The sequence below is a fragment of the Pseudopipra pipra genome, chromosome 14 (genome assembly GCF_036250125.1).
Source record: "Pseudopipra pipra isolate bDixPip1 chromosome 14, bDixPip1.hap1, whole genome shotgun sequence".
In the NCBI taxonomy this organism is placed as follows: Eukaryota; Metazoa; Chordata; class Aves; order Passeriformes; family Pipridae; genus Pseudopipra; species Pseudopipra pipra.
Window position 1 is genome coordinate 8,816,735 of NC_087562.1, and position 16,168 is coordinate 8,832,902.

General features: G+C 44.5%; 1 protein-coding gene across 15 annotated transcripts in view; it reads left to right on the plus strand.

Moving 5' to 3' along the window:
• ZFHX3 (zinc finger homeobox 3) overlaps window positions 1–16,168 on the plus strand; it is a 514,090-nt gene that overhangs the window by 10,258 nt on the left and 487,664 nt on the right. For 8 of the 15 annotated variants that reach the window (XM_064670437.1, XM_064670430.1, XM_064670429.1 and 5 more), the window contains 2 exons: window positions 1,707–1,765; window positions 1,919–2,220. The exons of 1 other annotated variant lie outside the window; for it this stretch is intronic. The gene's annotated coding sequence lies outside the window, so the exon portion shown is untranslated. The remainder of the gene's footprint in view (window positions 1–1,706; window positions 1,766–1,918; window positions 2,221–16,168) is intronic. 6 more of the 15 variants (XM_064670431.1, XM_064670435.1, XM_064670434.1 and 3 more) reach the window with 3 other exon arrangements.

Here is a 16,168-nt window from a genome sequence, read left to right on the forward strand (position 1 = left end):
AGTCGGAATGTCCAAGAGATTAAATAGAGAATTATCTCGGGTGAGTGGCTCAAACATTGAGCACCCTTGTTTGAGGGACCACCAGCTGTGGCCGTGGTCCCACCATGGAGCTCAGTAATGCCTGTGTTCACCAAGGGACCCAAACCTTCCTCTGGGCAGGGACAGGGATGGACAGTCCGTGCTTTTTTGGGAGTACCTGCTCAGTGTTCAGTCCTGTCCTTGCCGAAACTTTGAGCTGTATGTCCAAGTGAACCTGTTTCCAGTAAAAATAGTCTTGCTTTGGTGTCCTGGGAATGCAACATCCTCATGAAGTACAAGAGGAACCGAATGTGATCGATGTTGTGCTCTGTGTTCGGGCTGGATGTTTGTCTGCCCCTGTTATTAATGCTTTTTGGGCTGACGTGAGGGGTGCTGGACTAATCTTTAGTGCTCTGCCCCCTCGCATGGCCAAAACCACCGGAGCAAACACGCTCCATGGGCTACACATTCCTGCTGGAGTGGTCAGCGTGAGCGTGACCTCCTGGTGACTGCTCTTCCCAGCGCTGAAGAGCAAGTCATTTGCATGATGTAATCAAAAGGAGCAATTTGTAATGAACCAAGTGGTCGGAGAGATCTCTTGCAAGAGTCAGGGCACAGCAGCTCAGGGAAGCTGTTGAGCGGCGTTGGCCACGCAGGACGTGTGAGCTGCTGTGTCGGTGCTGGCTGGGGGAGCCTGCGAAGGCTGGGCTGAGCTCTCCTTGTGGTTCCTGGCCTGCCAGAGGCAGAGCTGTGCCAAAGCCCTGCTGAAATCTGCTGACTGCACCATGGGAGGGCATCCTTGTAGTCTCCGTGTCTATGTCTTCATCTTCCTTGTTGTGTTTTCAGCAGTTTGTAAAAGTTCATCCTTCAGGTCTTAATACACAATGAAACATTTAATCATTTAAAGTTCATGTTAGGTCTGAAAATGAAAGTAGTCTGGATCCTCCAGAGAAATCTCAGTGACTCCAGACAATATCAATACTAGCTTTTTAAAGCCAAGCTGGCTCTTGGCTGCCCAGGTGACCCTGGGGCATCCCTGCAGCTCTGAGTCAGTGAGGAGACTTCAGTTCCTCTCCAGGTTCTTTCTGGAGCTTTCATTGGGTAGCAAAAATGTCACTCAAAGCCCTCGTTGTTTAGTGAAGTTGTTGCTCTTCAAAGAATGAGTCAGATGAGGTAGCTGTCAAAATATGTGCTTGGTCCTCTTCTGACCTAAAAAGTCTATTTTTTGGTCCCTGATGTCATGAGGCCAAACTTTCTCTCCTCACTGACTTTAGGAAGACAACTGTGATGGTGATACTGCGTTGGATGTGTTGGGAACTACGTAATTAGTGTCTGAAATCAGCACGTAATAGCTCGTCTTCATAAATTTATTTTCCCTTCTGGAAAAAAGTGTTGATATTTTAAGCATTTTAACTGTTCCTGCTTATGTTTTTGCTTCCTTTTATGACATAAAAATTCAGTTTTGTTCATTTTGAGCCTGACTGGAAGGGGAAGTTTGTTTATTTTGGCAGCTTAGTTGTAGATCCGCCAAGAGGAAAATGAAAAACTGTAGCCTGTGGGCATTCTGTGTGTGCTTATCTCCATCCTGCTGGAGGAGGGATAACTGTCTCCTTCATAGGAAAGGAAAACAGTTTGAGGAGAAGCCTCACTTATTTGTATTTTCTCTTTTTGTTTGTTTTTTACTGTAGCAATTCTGCACCACGTCTCTTGGCAGTCGTCGGTGGCACAGACACACCCACAGCTCAGGGTATGTTCTTAAGTACTTTTGTCCAACAGAAGTTTAAATCGATAGATTAAATATTTGTTTTTTCTTCTCCTAATGTTTGGATAATAATTTGAGACTGTATATCTTTGAGTACTAATCTAAGAGTGAATCAGAAAACAATAATAATTCCTGTAGACTCCTTTTTTCGTGTTTTAATTCGGCCAAGGGCACACATTCCAACAGCCTGGGCACAGCTGCTGGTACCCTCAGGACTGTGCTCTCACCACAGCCAGGGACAGGCGTTGTCAGGTTGTCCTGCTGTGATCCCAGACACCTCCCAGACTCCATTGGTGCCATCAGTTTCCAGCCAGGACACGTGGAGGATGCAGAGGGAGCCTCTCTGCCACCCCGGATGCTGTGAGACCCCTCAGCTGCAGCCTCCTCTGCACCCGCCTGCCCTGCAGTGACACGGGGCCAGCAGAGCTTGGTCTTGGCAGGTAAGTTAGGGACAGCTAATTCCTGCTCTCATGGGATCTGTGACATCTGGATGGGAGGTACGAGACAGCTTTATGTTACAAATCCCAGGATGCTCGCTCCATTTGCTTTTGCATTATCATCTACTTAACTTGAAACATGTGAAAGATTCATAGTTAGGAACTTTCCACCAAGTTTTATTGCTTCACTTTGTGTGCTGTTTGCCACTTGGATATATGGGAATTTTTTCTTAGAAGGGATGATAAACATGTAAAATCCTAATTCTTAGGAGTCGGTACAGGTTCAACTACTAGTTCTTTTAAAAAAAGAGATTCTAGTGAGGCAGAGAGAACAAACTAGGTTGAAAAAGTGAGGGACCGGGGTGCTTTCTGGTAGCTTTTTTAAAGCTTCTTGCTCAAAGGCATCTCCCCTGTCCTCGGAGGACTTGGGTATTGGTTTGATGTCAGTTCTTTGACAAATAAACTCTTTCTGTTATTCTAATCATACACGTACGCTGCTAATAAAATTCTTCCTTGGGGTATCTGGGAGGAAAACCGTATTCCTTTGTTTGGGCCGGCCAGCGGCTGCAGCACTCGTGGATTAGCAGATGAGAAGCTTATTCCAGAGAAACAGCTTTTTCTGGAAAATTACTTTGACAGAGACCTCTCATTCCTGTGACCAGAATTCACAGGCTTTCGAAGTAATTAGGGGGACTTCAGTAACAAATAAAATACATACAGCAAATCCAACAGGAGACTCGACCATTGCTCTGCAGCCTTCCCTGGCTGTGGGTCCCTCCTGCCCCTAGGGGAGTGGGGTAAATGAAGGGGAAGAGGAGTCACTGCTGGTGCTGAGCAGCCTTTAGTGCTGGGAAAACAAACTCATCCCTCTCTTTTTACACAGAGCTCTCTTTCTTGGAAGCAGGAACGCGGAGGTGTGGTGGGACAGCAGGCACCAGGTTGGAGCTGTGTGGTTTAACATGTGTCAGTTCCTAAGGATCAGTGCAAGGGGCATTCTGGAGACTGGGTCCTATGGTATGGAATGCCACTGGAGTGCTGCACCATCACATGTCACCACCTGCTGGTGGCATCACGTGTAGTCCATCCCTGTGGTTGGCACCTGGTGTGTCCCACTGTGGGGCAGACAGGACTGCACAATTCCCCAGCTCCAGAAAGGGAAGAAAGCATTTGCATTTTCTTGATATGTCTTTGAATCATTAAAAAGTCTTTGGGGGCGGGAAGGGGAAGGGAAAAGCCTCTCTGGAGAAGTGATGCTTTTGATGGCCTTTGCTCTGTGGCTGGTACCCAGCACTGAGCATCACCCGCCTTCTTTTGTGCTAATAACAAACCAACATTGTGGGGTTAAGGCTGCTTTGCTACTGTACATGTGGGCCCGAGGCAGCACCTTCCCTCTGAGTCAGGATTTTCCACTCCCTAATGTGTGGAGGTGACGAAGACTGAGGGTGTGCTGGGATTCTGTGCCAGCTTGGGCAGCCCAAGCTGAGGGAAAAACAGTTTTTCTGGATCTTACTTGGGACTGACCCTAATTATATTTCCTTGTGCTGTCAAAGCGGGTTTCTCTCCCTCCTGCCTCCAATCCTATGGCAACAGGAATCACAGGTCACCATTAAACAGAAGCAAAATCTGAGGTGTTTGAGCCACATGTGCTGTGGCAACAGCTGGATGGAGTGGGAGTTTCCGCATGTGTGCTTTCCTGTAAAAGTTTGGGAAAAATGATGACTCCCAGTGCAGAATTCCTGTGTCAGCCTGGCACCATGGATCATTGGCATTGGGCCGGTGACAGGCAGGGGGAGGTGAGGTGGCGTGGGCACATCGTGTGGATGTGCCACTGGAGCATCGCCATCCTGATGCCGGAGCCTGCCAGATGCCAGGCCTGTGGGCAGGTGGGGGGGGGATGGTACCAGCACACAGCAGGTGCCCCCCCCCGGCCTCATCCAGGCAGGAATGTGCCCAGCAGATTTCCCCCAAAGGAAACATGAGGAAAACATCTTGTTTTAGAGAGATATTTAATATGTTTTTCATATTTGGAAAGCAGTTAATGTCTGGGAATGTCCTTTTGCTCCCTGGCCAGCATGATTAATATTACTTTTGATCTTTTTTTTGAAAAAAAATTCAGCGTAAAAGTGATTTATCTGCAAGGAAAGCAACAGCAATTATTTACTCTGTATTCATGGTTAAAGTTGGTTTCTTTTAAAACTGTTTTGGGGAGGGTAAAAGTTCTTAAAAATAAACATGGTTTGAATTATTTTTAGATTAAAATACTTTATGGAAGGAGAGCTGAGTTTTAGTGTTTGAGCAGTAAACCAGGTAGTCAAGACTTTTGGGAAAACACAGATGTAGAAAGGTTTGCAGAAAGTTGTGCTTTCAACTACCTGGAGCTAATTGCACGGAATGGCTGATGAGGATGTTAATGAGAACGCTCCTGGGTCGTGCCCCGTTGGTTGTGCCCAGGTGGGCTGGTTTCGTTTCCTTGCTGTGCTGCCAGCCCTGTGCTGGGGCTCGGCTGTCCATGGGCTGTGCTGTGCTGTGGGGGATGTGCCAGCTGGTGGGCACAGGGATTAGGAATGGGACATCACCGGAGCAGGGTGGGATGCTCCCAGAGGTCGCATGTGGGAAAGCGTCACCCACTCAGCTGGTCCTGTAAAGTATTGGTGAAAGGTTCCCTCAGCAGTGCACCATCAGGGGTTGGTATAGGATTATAATCAATGTGCAAATAACTCAGGATGTGTTTGGAAAACTGCATCAGAGTTATTGTTCAAACTTTTTTGCCTGTAAAGCCGAAAGCCGGGTCTCAGTGCTGCAGTCTGGCTGGGAACCACGGAACCGTGGAACAGCTCAGGGTCACGGGATGGAGTTTGTGGTGTTTTAATACTTATTATTTTATCGTGGTCCCTTCCAGAGCCAGCAACAGATGGGTTGCCCTGGAGCCAGGGATGGTCCCTCTTTGCAAACCCAGGTCCACTCTAGCACTGAAACCAAGTGGCTCTTGGGGCTGAGCACCACTCGCCCGGTGCATCTGGCTGGGATGCTGCTCGTGTCTTGCTGTGCTAGAGGGGGAGGAGAAAAGCCTGCTTTGGTTGTTCATTTTTTTCAATGTAAGTGTTTAAAGCTTGAGTTATCTTTGGGAGATGCAGTAAGTGGTGATCCATCCATAACCCCTGTGAGGGGTTTGGGACACACAAGTGAGAACGGCAAGTGTGGGAGGATGGAAGCACAGCCATTGTCGCAGATCCCTCATGGACAGAGAGAGGACACGAGCTTACAGCCAATGAGGTTCTGGCCCAAGTTTGTCACATGTTTTGTATTAATTTTGTGCTTATTTTTCCACATTTCGCTTTTCATAGCTTTTTTTTAGAGAATAGGTGAGTTTCTTGTTTGATATTGTTATAGTTTTATCTTTTGTTTTACAACTAAAAAAGAGAGAGCCCAGAGGTGTCTCCTGGGCAGTCAGAGGCAGTGAGGGTCCAGCTGGGCAGTGACAGGGTCCTGTGGAGTGGGATGTGTTGAGTCTGGATCTTTGCTAGTTCTTCTAATTGCTTTCTGCCTCTGGCTGTGCCGTGTCTAATTAAGAGTAACATATTAAAAAAAACAGACTAAGCTATTGAACCCATAATGCATGAGTAAGCTAAAAGGATAACCCCAAGTTATTTCTCTGCTTACAGAAAATAGCCCAGAGTTTTTCATTTTGTATTAAGGCTGTTCTGGTGTGACAGCACATTATGTACCACAGACACGATTTTCAAAGAAAACACCATTTATCCTTCTCATTTGATTAAACTCTGGGATGAGTAACAGAGATTTCCTTTTACTTACACATTCCATTAAGGTCCTACAGCTGTGATTTGGGTGAAAATATTGCACTGGTCAGATAATTGTGCAAAATCACCCATGTTATTTTCAGCCTTAAAAGCCCAAAGTGAAGTGTGTCCACCCCAGCTGGGACAGAGACACCTGACAGTGCTTCTGCAGGACTCGTGGAGCAAATCCTATGGAGCAAATTGTGATGGACTTGTTCCCAGTTGGAGCTCTCTGGGCTTCTTCACCTCCGTAGTTACTTGGTAATAGAGAAAATGGTTTGTGCTTTGTATTCCTGTTGATAACCTCACAAAACTTGGCTGCAAAATCCCTTGGGGGAGGTGTTGTTCTGGATGGATGAGCTCAGGCTTCACCAAAAGAGTTTATCGTTTCCTCTGCCATGACTGATGCAATTGGGGCTTTTTGGTCTTATTAGCACTACGTGACGAAGGGATGTGGCCAGAGAAACACATTTACTGAGCTGACTCACTTCTGTGTATTGAGTAGCCCATGACTCACTCGTGCATCCTTCATCTGCAAGTCTGCTCTGTTGAACATCTGATGGTTTTGATTTGTCTCCTTGGAACTGCCTTGGCACAAGGTTATCCAGGATGAGCCTATTGATCAGCAGCTCTTTTGGAGACAAAAAGTTTCCTTGTTGTGGGTGATGTTGCACAGTGCTCTCCAAACTCGACCTTTAGACTATGGCAGAGATGTTTCCTGGCTGAATCATCTTCACTTTGAGACATCCCCATCACACACCTGATCCCCCTGTGTGGTTGGCCCTTGTTCTCGGTGTGGGATTCGCTACCAGAGTATTTTGATTAGTGCAAGTGACTCCTGCAGGGTTACATTTTCTGTGTCAGGATGCTGAAAGTCCAAACCTTCCATCTCGTCCACTTTGATACAGTTGTTTGTTCTTTTAATTGTTAGTGTACAAAACATAACTGCACTCACAATGAGTTTATGCAGCTAAAACTACCCTGTTCCTAAAGGGAATTTAGACTTCCATTAAATATCGGAACAGTTGTCTGAAAAGTAGCCCATAAATTTTTGTCCTTCTTCAAGTGTCTCAGGGTTTGGCAACTGGTTCCTCTGATGGTTTTTGTGTGTGTTTTGTTCTGGTTTTTTTAATTATACTTGTTCCCACTTTCAGGCAGGGCTTCCACTGGTCCCTCCCAAGGTGCTTCAGCACACAGATGTGACTCATGTGCTTCAAATCCACAGTGAACTAAGAAATATCTTCTTGAGAGTGCTCAGAGTTGTGAACACTGTAAATGAGAGCAGCAACAGCAGAGATATAGGAAACAGATGTTGTGGCTTCCGGCTGGAAATTTAGTGACTGATCTGGCAAAATACTTAAGACTTATTAGATACAAAAAGGTGCTACAAACCCACACAAACCTGTCAGACTTGGATGTTGCTGCCTTAGATTATGGTGGTTGCCATTGCTGGCTCACGAGCTGTACAAACATGAAGTAGGTTGTGAGACTTTTATCTTGAATTTGGTCAAAATGTACTCTTTGTGAGTGGCAAAATCACGTGAAGGAAATGCCAGTGATATCGGAGAATCATGGAGTGATTTGGAAGGGACCTTAAAGCTCATCCCGTTCCAGCCCCTGCCAGGGGCAGGGACACCTTCCACTAGACCAGAAGCCCCATCCAACCTGGCCTGGAACACTTCCAGGGGTGAAACAGCCACAGCTTCTCTGGACAGCCTGTGTCAGGGCCTCACCACCCTCACAGGGAAGAATTTATTCCCAATATTCTCTCTAATCCTGCCCTCTAGCAGTGGGAAGCCATTCCCCCTTGTCCTGGTGCTCCAGGCCCTTGTAAATAGTCATCTTTCTTGTAGACTCCCTTCAGGCACTCTAAGGGTAGAAGGAGAAGAAAACTTTCCTTACCAGGTGATATAATTGTACCCACCTGGGTTTGCTAAGTCATGGGTAGTTTTTGGGATGCTGAGTTGTGATCAGTACTTGGTGAATATAAGTGATGTGTTTCAGTGATTTTAAAAACGGTTCTTGCCACTCTGCTTGGGTGTGAAAACAGCCCCTCTGTCACACACACTACCTTTATGGAGTGTATAAACAGAGGTTTCATCTGCTTTCCATTTACTGGCACATTTTGTTGTCTTTGCCATGGGCATTTAAAACTGAGATGTTCTAAAGAGCCCTGCATGAAATTTTAAAGAGACTGGACCTTTCATCTGCTCACCAGCAGGACACCAGATAGATGAACAAGAAAGAAAGAGAAATTGTTTTTGAAGCAATAGCAAAAAAAAATAACAGTAGAAGCAATTATTTTATCAAACGTTTATTTTTTTTCTTGTTTTTTAAAGACCTTTCCTCGGTTGAAGTTGGCTACCTTCTTATGTATGTTTGATTTGTGGTTTTCACAAGGTCCAAATGAAAAATGTCAGTTGGAAGATGTGTATTGTTAATGAGCAATCACAATGGCCCCAGTGATTTCAGAGAATTTTGGTGCTCAGAGGATTGCAAAACTCTCGTCTTCTATGCTCCAAACAGGCACATGTTTCTCTGTCACATCTCACTCTGTTCCTTGACTATGGACAGACCTTTTCAAAGAGTAAGGATGGAGTTAGTCTTTGTTTGTCTTTGTCATGTTCTTGCTTGTAGTGACATAAATCATGTTCCTTACGACACGGAGCTGGACTGTGATCCCTCAGTCCCCCTGTGAGGCCATTAGGCAGTAATCTTCACTGGGGTTACTTTGGCCTCTGAGAAGTTTGGTATCGCCTCGCTGCTTCCAGGTCCTTTTAACTTGCTGCAGTTTTTGATTAGTTCTCCTTCTGTTGAATGATCCCCTGCCTGCTGCTCCTCATCCCGCTGGGAGATGCTCCCCGGGGGTGGTGGAACCTCCGACTGGCCCCCTCACCCGGTTGGAGCGGCACTGACTTGCTACAGACGGGAAGAGTTTGGGTTTTAATTTTGATGGTGTTCTGGTGGGAAGGGAAATAAAGCTCCTCTCCTTGTGTGTTTATTGTATGACGTGCTGGGAGCAGACTGCAAGTACCAATGGGTTCTCTGAGAATTGATTTGGGCTGGAAAAGAGTTCGAGGAGAGAGCAAAGCCACCGGCCGTGACAGCCCAGAGTCGTGGGGAGGAAAGCTGGGACTGACAGTTGGGCTGGGCTTTACTCCCATGCTGATAAACCCCTTCTTCTGGAGGAGCTCTGCTGTCCAGAACATGCAACACTGAAGACAGTAGGCTGATGGCTTATTTAAGGATGAGGAGAACTTGGAGAAATCAAAAATATGAATAAACATATCTTGTGTTCCTCAATTTCAAGTCTATATACCTTGTATTAATTAAATAGGGCAAGTGGGAAGGGGAGGGATTTATACTGCCAGTAAATATTGAAACTGGGATCTTGTTTGAATTAGGATGATGTCTGCTGGGTGAGAGACACCTACAGCCATATATAAGGCCAAAGCTTCCAGCAGTCCATACTGACTTCCCTGAAAAACATATTTATATCTTCCAGATCAGTAATTAATCACTCAGTAGGATTTTTTGGGACGTGCGTTCACAGAAGATCTTTTTGTACTGCCAGGAACCACAAAGCATGGGCACAATTAAAACACTGATTTAATTTATTACATAGAGGCATGGAATGGGAACGTTTTAAGCGATGTTGACAGACCAGGATTTCAGAACCACCTATTTTTTTTTAAATAGAAAACAAATGCTACTCCTCACAAAAATTAAATTACATTAATAGCAGTTTTCTAATACACTACTAAAAAAGAAATTCAAGTTTTGGCATTAATTAAGATGTGAAGAAGTGGTATAATTTTTAAAGAGAATACATTTCAAAGTTGTCTGTTTATAAAAAACAAAAAATACTGCCTTTTTTTGAAATGCACTTTAAAAGTATGTGGCTCCTTTGAAAAATAATTGCTGAAAAGTTTTTGTATGCTGATAGTTTCCCTTTAGTTAATCCTGGGAGTCCCTACAGCTCCTCTGGTGCCTTCACGTGCCATTGTTCATTTCTTGGCCTGACACTTGGAGAAGGACACTGAAATGGGTGCAGTGAAAATCCACAAAGGTGACTAAATAAGTGGAAAATTTATCTTATGGTGACAGATAAAAAAAAAAATCAAGCCTCTTCTGTTATCAGAAAGGCACTAAAGAGGTGGTTGAATGTGGTCAGTAAGTGCCTATACAGGCAAAAGGAATTAGTGAATAGAGAGCTCTTAAAAGTAGCAGAAAAAAGTATAATGAGATTTAGTGAATTGAGTTAAAGGTAGACAAAAATTTGACTAGAAATAATATACGTGTTAATCAGGGAAGGTGATTAATCACTGGAACAACTTAAAGGCCGTTATGGCAGATGATTTTCCAAACCTGCAGCTCAAGTGCAGGTATTGAGCTTTAAACTGGAGGTAATACAGAAAATTCCAGTGGTCTGTTTATGCAAAGTGTCAGATGAAATCATCACATTACCTTGAGTCCTGTGAATTAACAAGGCACTTTTGTTTCTGAATAAACACGACCTCTAATAATTTCCTGCTTCTTGAATAATTCATCAGTCCTCCCAGCCCAGGTTCTTCATGACGTTTTATTCCATCACCGTGAATTGTCTGAGCGGGGATTTCTTCGGTGGTGAATCAAAGTACAGAAAATAAATGATAATGTGATGAAGTGTCAGAAAAATATCATAAAAAAAAAATCCTTGATGTTTCTGCCTTTTCGTGTATCCCTATCTGTTCTTCTCTTAACTCTCCTGTGCTTTATGTGGTGGTGGCACCCTGTGTCACACATGGTGTTATGCAGGGCTGGAGTGACACTCCCAGCTCTAATTCTGTTGCCTCCTGTGCATGTCACAACATTGGCTTGTCTGGTTTATTATGTGGTGTTTACAATACCTGTGTGTGAATGAGCACTGATGGGATAAACCCGTGGAGATGAAGGGTTCCATGTCAATAAACTGCTCACTAACACGTGCTGGTAAAAATCCTCCTCTTGCCAAACTGTGCTGCAGGGCCGAGTGAATCCAGTGAGTGATGGTCACAAAGATGGGACCCCAGAGAGGGGCTGGACTGTCACCTGCAGTCAGAGGGGGCCTTTTGGGAGTGACTTTGAAGGTTATCTTGGAATAGCTTTCCAAGTTGACTTTACATTTCAATGCAGAGGAATTGATGGATGGATGGAGAGGTAGTCACAGAAATTAAGTGTGGGTGACCATCTGCATGAGCAGAGGTTTTTGTACAGGAGAACACCTGACCTATTTATTTGTATCATCAAGTGATTATGTGTTGTGCCCAGAGTTCTGTAATGATGATAAACACCCTCGATCTTTGTCTATATCTAAGGAGATCTCCATCTGCCTGGGCCCCTAAACAAGATTCACCTGCTGGGAAATTGCTACATGAGATGTATTTTCAGAGGTGCTCAGAACTCAGGATGCAAACCTCCTTCAGAGTGGTGATTCCAGCAACCCAGATTCTGGTATTCATGAGGGGAAATGAGTCACATGCTCTGACCTTCAGCATGCTCGCTTTCCACAGGGAGGTCTTGCCAAAGTACCTTTGCTCTAGGAGACGCTTCCATTTGGGATCTGCATGGCACTAACCATCCTGGCCAACAGAGATCTCTGTGTCTGCGGGGGATTGGTGACGATGGGATCAGTGCAGGGTTCCTGTTGCATCCCTCCTTATGGCTCTCCGAGCTGTGCCGTGTGTGTTGCTGGCTGTAATCCAGGTGTGCAGCTCCCGAGGTCGGGCGGTGATGCCGTCCATGGTGATGGGGGTCTGTGCGCGGCTGCCGTGGTGGGACCGTCCTCACTGCCCCTCTGGACTCGCTCCACATGTCCTTTCTTCACTACATCTGAAGACCGAGACACTGCTAGTTCTTTTAATGCCTGCAAAAATTGCAGTAGTGTTTATTGTATCCATGCTATATATAGCATGAAAACAATTTATTCAGACACTCTCTTCACTTTACTTGCTTGTATTTATTTTCTCTCCCCTTGCTTATATTTATTTCCTCTTCTCTTTCAGATTTTCCCATTTACTTTCCAGTTCCTTCCCTTCCATACATGATTATATTTGAAGTACACAAACCAACCCATGTAACTGAAGCGTGTGGTTTTTGTGGCAGAGGATCTATTTGTATTTTGTTCAGATATTATTCCTTTCATATTCTGTTTTCTTCTGCCCAGATACTGACCTGTGTAGATGAGAACCCACGTTCTGCTCCTTTGTGCCTTCTATGTGTAAACTGCACATGAACACATTTATGTAAGTTGAATTAAAATAACCCAGAACTGTGGTAGCTCTGCCCTTACGGTGCCAGCACAGCCAAATCTGACAGGGAGGAATGAATGGATGAAGTAACGACACTTTACTGATCAATCAAATACAATAAAAAAAGAGTAAAAATTTTTTAAAACGATAAAAATAATTGAGTTTTCAGAGCAAATTTGTCTGCAGTTTAAGGCTATTTTAAAATAACACATACAGAGATCTTTCCACTGGAGTTTGAAGGACTCTTTCATTTCTGACCTGACCAGATACAGTTTAAAATATGTAGGAGAAACCACAAACAGATTTTCAAACCTGTTCCAGGACAAGTGAAATTTCTGTATGATTTACAGGATTCCTGGGGGGATACTTCACAGTGCACGTCTCTGTTTCTTCTGGGACTTAAGAGGCATTTGTTATCCACATTTCCGTGTTTTAAGGAGCAGGTATTATCCCATGTGCTGGTACCAAATGGTTTGGTCCTGGAATGGGAAGAGTTTTATTGCGCTGCTGATGTTGGGGTCGGGAGGCCAGGGGACACCTGTTTGTTTGGCTCTCGGCAGAACTCTGTCCCCTGACGGCTTTTAGATTTATTCACACACTGGAAATTGCAGATGACAGTTTCTCTGACTTTCTTTTGAGATTCATGGTTTGCAAAGTTTTTTTGCTTAATGAGCTGTTAATTCATAACAGTATTCAGCAGCGATGTAAAATAGCTGTCTGCTGCTTTCCAAGCTGGTTTGCATTGTGCTGGAGTTTGCAATTTTTAAAGGAAAAGGATTTATTTCCTTCTGAGATTTCCTTTTTAGATCTCAAAATTTCCTAAGAAGAAATTTTTAAACTTGGTTGTGGTTAATATTTGCCCAAATGTGTGCAGCATCTGACTGTAAGTAATTTAGTGTGCATTGTTGTGTTTTATAAACGAATTATCTTACAACTAAACCCCCATCCTTAAAGCTACAGTGGTGTCACATGTCCTTCAGGTCCAGCACAGCTCTTTCAGCTCCCTTATGGACTTGCTTGAAAAACTCTTGGATGCTCTGATGTATAAACTCATGAAACTTCTGCCATGAAACATCTTTTGGAGGAATCCATCCTCCCCATTCCTGGAAGTGTTCAAGGCCAGGTTGGACAGGGCTTGAAGCACCTGGTCTAGTGAAAGGTGGCTCTGCCCCATGGCAGGGGGTGGAACGGGATGAACTTTAATGTCTCTTCCAACCCAAACCATTCCGCGATTCTGTGATTTTTTTTTCCTGTATTTTGTTACTGTAGGAGTAAAGTGCACAAATATTATGTTCAAATATTCAATATCAAGCAAAGACTGGCAAAATATTTTATTTCATTTTGCTTCTGAGCAATACTAAACCTCTGACTAATTTCACAATTAGGTTCTGCAGCGGTGTGGAAATAAAACCAAAATGAGCAATTAACACTCAAAGAAAGCACCAGTTTGGTACCTGGTGAGGGTGGAGGGTGAACACTTGGGCGCTGGAGGCTTGAGGATCATATTCTCACCCAGTGCCTGGAAAAGAACCAGTGGATGCCACAAGCAGGGAATGTCGGGATGCCGCAATCCCCACACGAGCAGCAGGTGCCCGAGCCAGCCCTGTCTCCAGCTCAGTTTTTCTGGCAGCTGGAGAAGGAGTAACAGGGAAGTGGCGGCCGTACCTGCGGGGTCCTGCTACCACCGGCACGGGAGGGCACCCGCACCCCCGGGGCACGGCAGGGGAGCAAGATCAGACATCAAAGGTGGATATAAATAGGAAAGAAGCCAGAGATAAAAAGGACCATAAGGCTGGAACAGTCCATGGAGATATTCCATGTTTATAGCAGGGTCTGGGGGAATAATGGGTGTTTATAAATGAGTTCAAGGGGATAATGTGTATTGAAATACGAGTCCAGAGGGAGAGTACGTATTCAAAAACTATCTACTGTATATGGCATAATAATCCCAGTATTTCATAAACTCGTAGGAAAGTATTAAATAAAAATAAATTACAAATGTCTGTGGCTTGATTGCAAATCATTTCAGAGCAAAGGGAAAGAAAGTCCTTTGCAAAATGTGGAAACCATCTTGTGTTAAACAGCACCAGAAAAAAAAACCTAATTGTAAAAAGTAAATGTCAGTTACAGTTATTACAGTGGCCATGTTGTTTCCAATAACAATTTGGCATTTTATTTAGTCTGTAACAATCTACAATTTAAATTTAAAATAAAGATTTTTCTTTTATTTCCCTCTGAAGTTGTGTGCCAAGCACAGCAGAGCAGAATGTAACATCTGTTGATGATTAAAACAAGCTTTCCTATGGGCCCTGAATACAAAGTAAACATGGATTTTATCCATAGTCAACAGCATTTACAAATGTAAAGGGAGGAAGCTACTGAGTTTTTGAAGAATGAGCTGTGAGAGAGGAAATATAAGACCGGGGACGGCAGATGGCGATAATTAGTTCCATATCGTGAAAGGCTTCTATTAAAAAATAAAGAGGACAGAGTCCTGGATTATGCTGCTGGTTTATTAAAGGCCCTTTCTTTGCCATCAGCCCCTTTGCGCGCCAGTCCGGGCCGGGCACAGCTGTGTCCGTGGCGCTGGCGGCTGGCACCGAGCGCGGCCACTCCAAAGACACATTTTCCGAGCTGTTCCCCATGTAGGGCTATAAACGCTTTGCTGGCAGGAGGCAAAATTCGGGAGGAATTTATTATGTGGACCTATAGGCTAGTAATCCTGCATTTTAGTCTGGTTTAATTTAGATTTAGGGGCAGGGTATCAGACGTTGAAGGCTACTGAACCTTGGTGACACCCCTGGTCTCCTGCTTTTGTCCTGCTCAGTCACACGGTGCGTGGTCGCACCTCGGGGCTCAGCTCTGCTCACTAAGAGCTGCTGTGTTTTATCCCATTCCAAGGGACTGTGCCTCTAGTCCTGTGTTTCTTGTATGGTCTATGTGTTGTTACAAATCTAAGTTTCACCATATTGCCCCATCCCTGGAAATGTTCAAGGCCAGGTTGGACAGGGCTTGGAGCAACCTGGGATAGCGGAAGGTGTCCCTGCCCATGGCAGGGAGTGGAATGAGGTGGGCTTTAAGGTCCCTGCCAACCCAAACCATTCTGGGATTAAAGAACTAATTATTACTGATGGAACCATTTAATTTCATAGGGCTTTGCTCAGCCTGTTTGCCTGGTTTTGTCTTGCTTTGTTTTTTTTTTTCCCCCAGTATACTCAGAGTGCATTAAGTGAAGTGGCAAAACGAAATTCCAATTTGCTGAGATTTACCTGCTTCCCAGGGAAAGGACAGCCCTCCTCCAGCTCCCAGGGCATGAGCCAGCCCCAAGCTTGCACAAGAGTTTTTTGACTCTTCTTTCCAATCTGGGCTGGGTTTGGTTTGCAACAAAAGCCTCTTTTTTCTTTTTTTTTTTTTTCCTGAAAGTATTTTGTAGTGTTCCAGTTCATATGTTATTTTGGAATTCATTTCAGTTTTTAATTGCAATTTCTTCTTTCCTCACTTCCATCCTTCTTCAATTTTCTTTCCAACTGGAAGCTGTTGTAGCTGAGCTCTCAGCACAGGCAGCCGTGGAAGCTCCTTTGTAGCCCTGCACAAACACACTGAGTGTTAATCTGGCGCTCCCTCACTTTTTTTCCTTTCCCTTCCGTCATTTTATAATTACCCGAGGTGGTAACAGCTCTTAAGAGCCTCGTCTGTCACCCTGGAACCAAATGCTTTTCATTGAAAATTAAGGAGAGGCTTCAAAAGTTTGAGTTCTTTCAGCAGTGAAATATAACAGTCCTCCAGTAGAAAGAGTATTTTGATGCTGGATCCCATTACAGCGGGTGCTGTCGGATGTTGGTGTGCTTTTGTGGTTAGGAGGGAACTAAAGACTGGAGGCCTGTG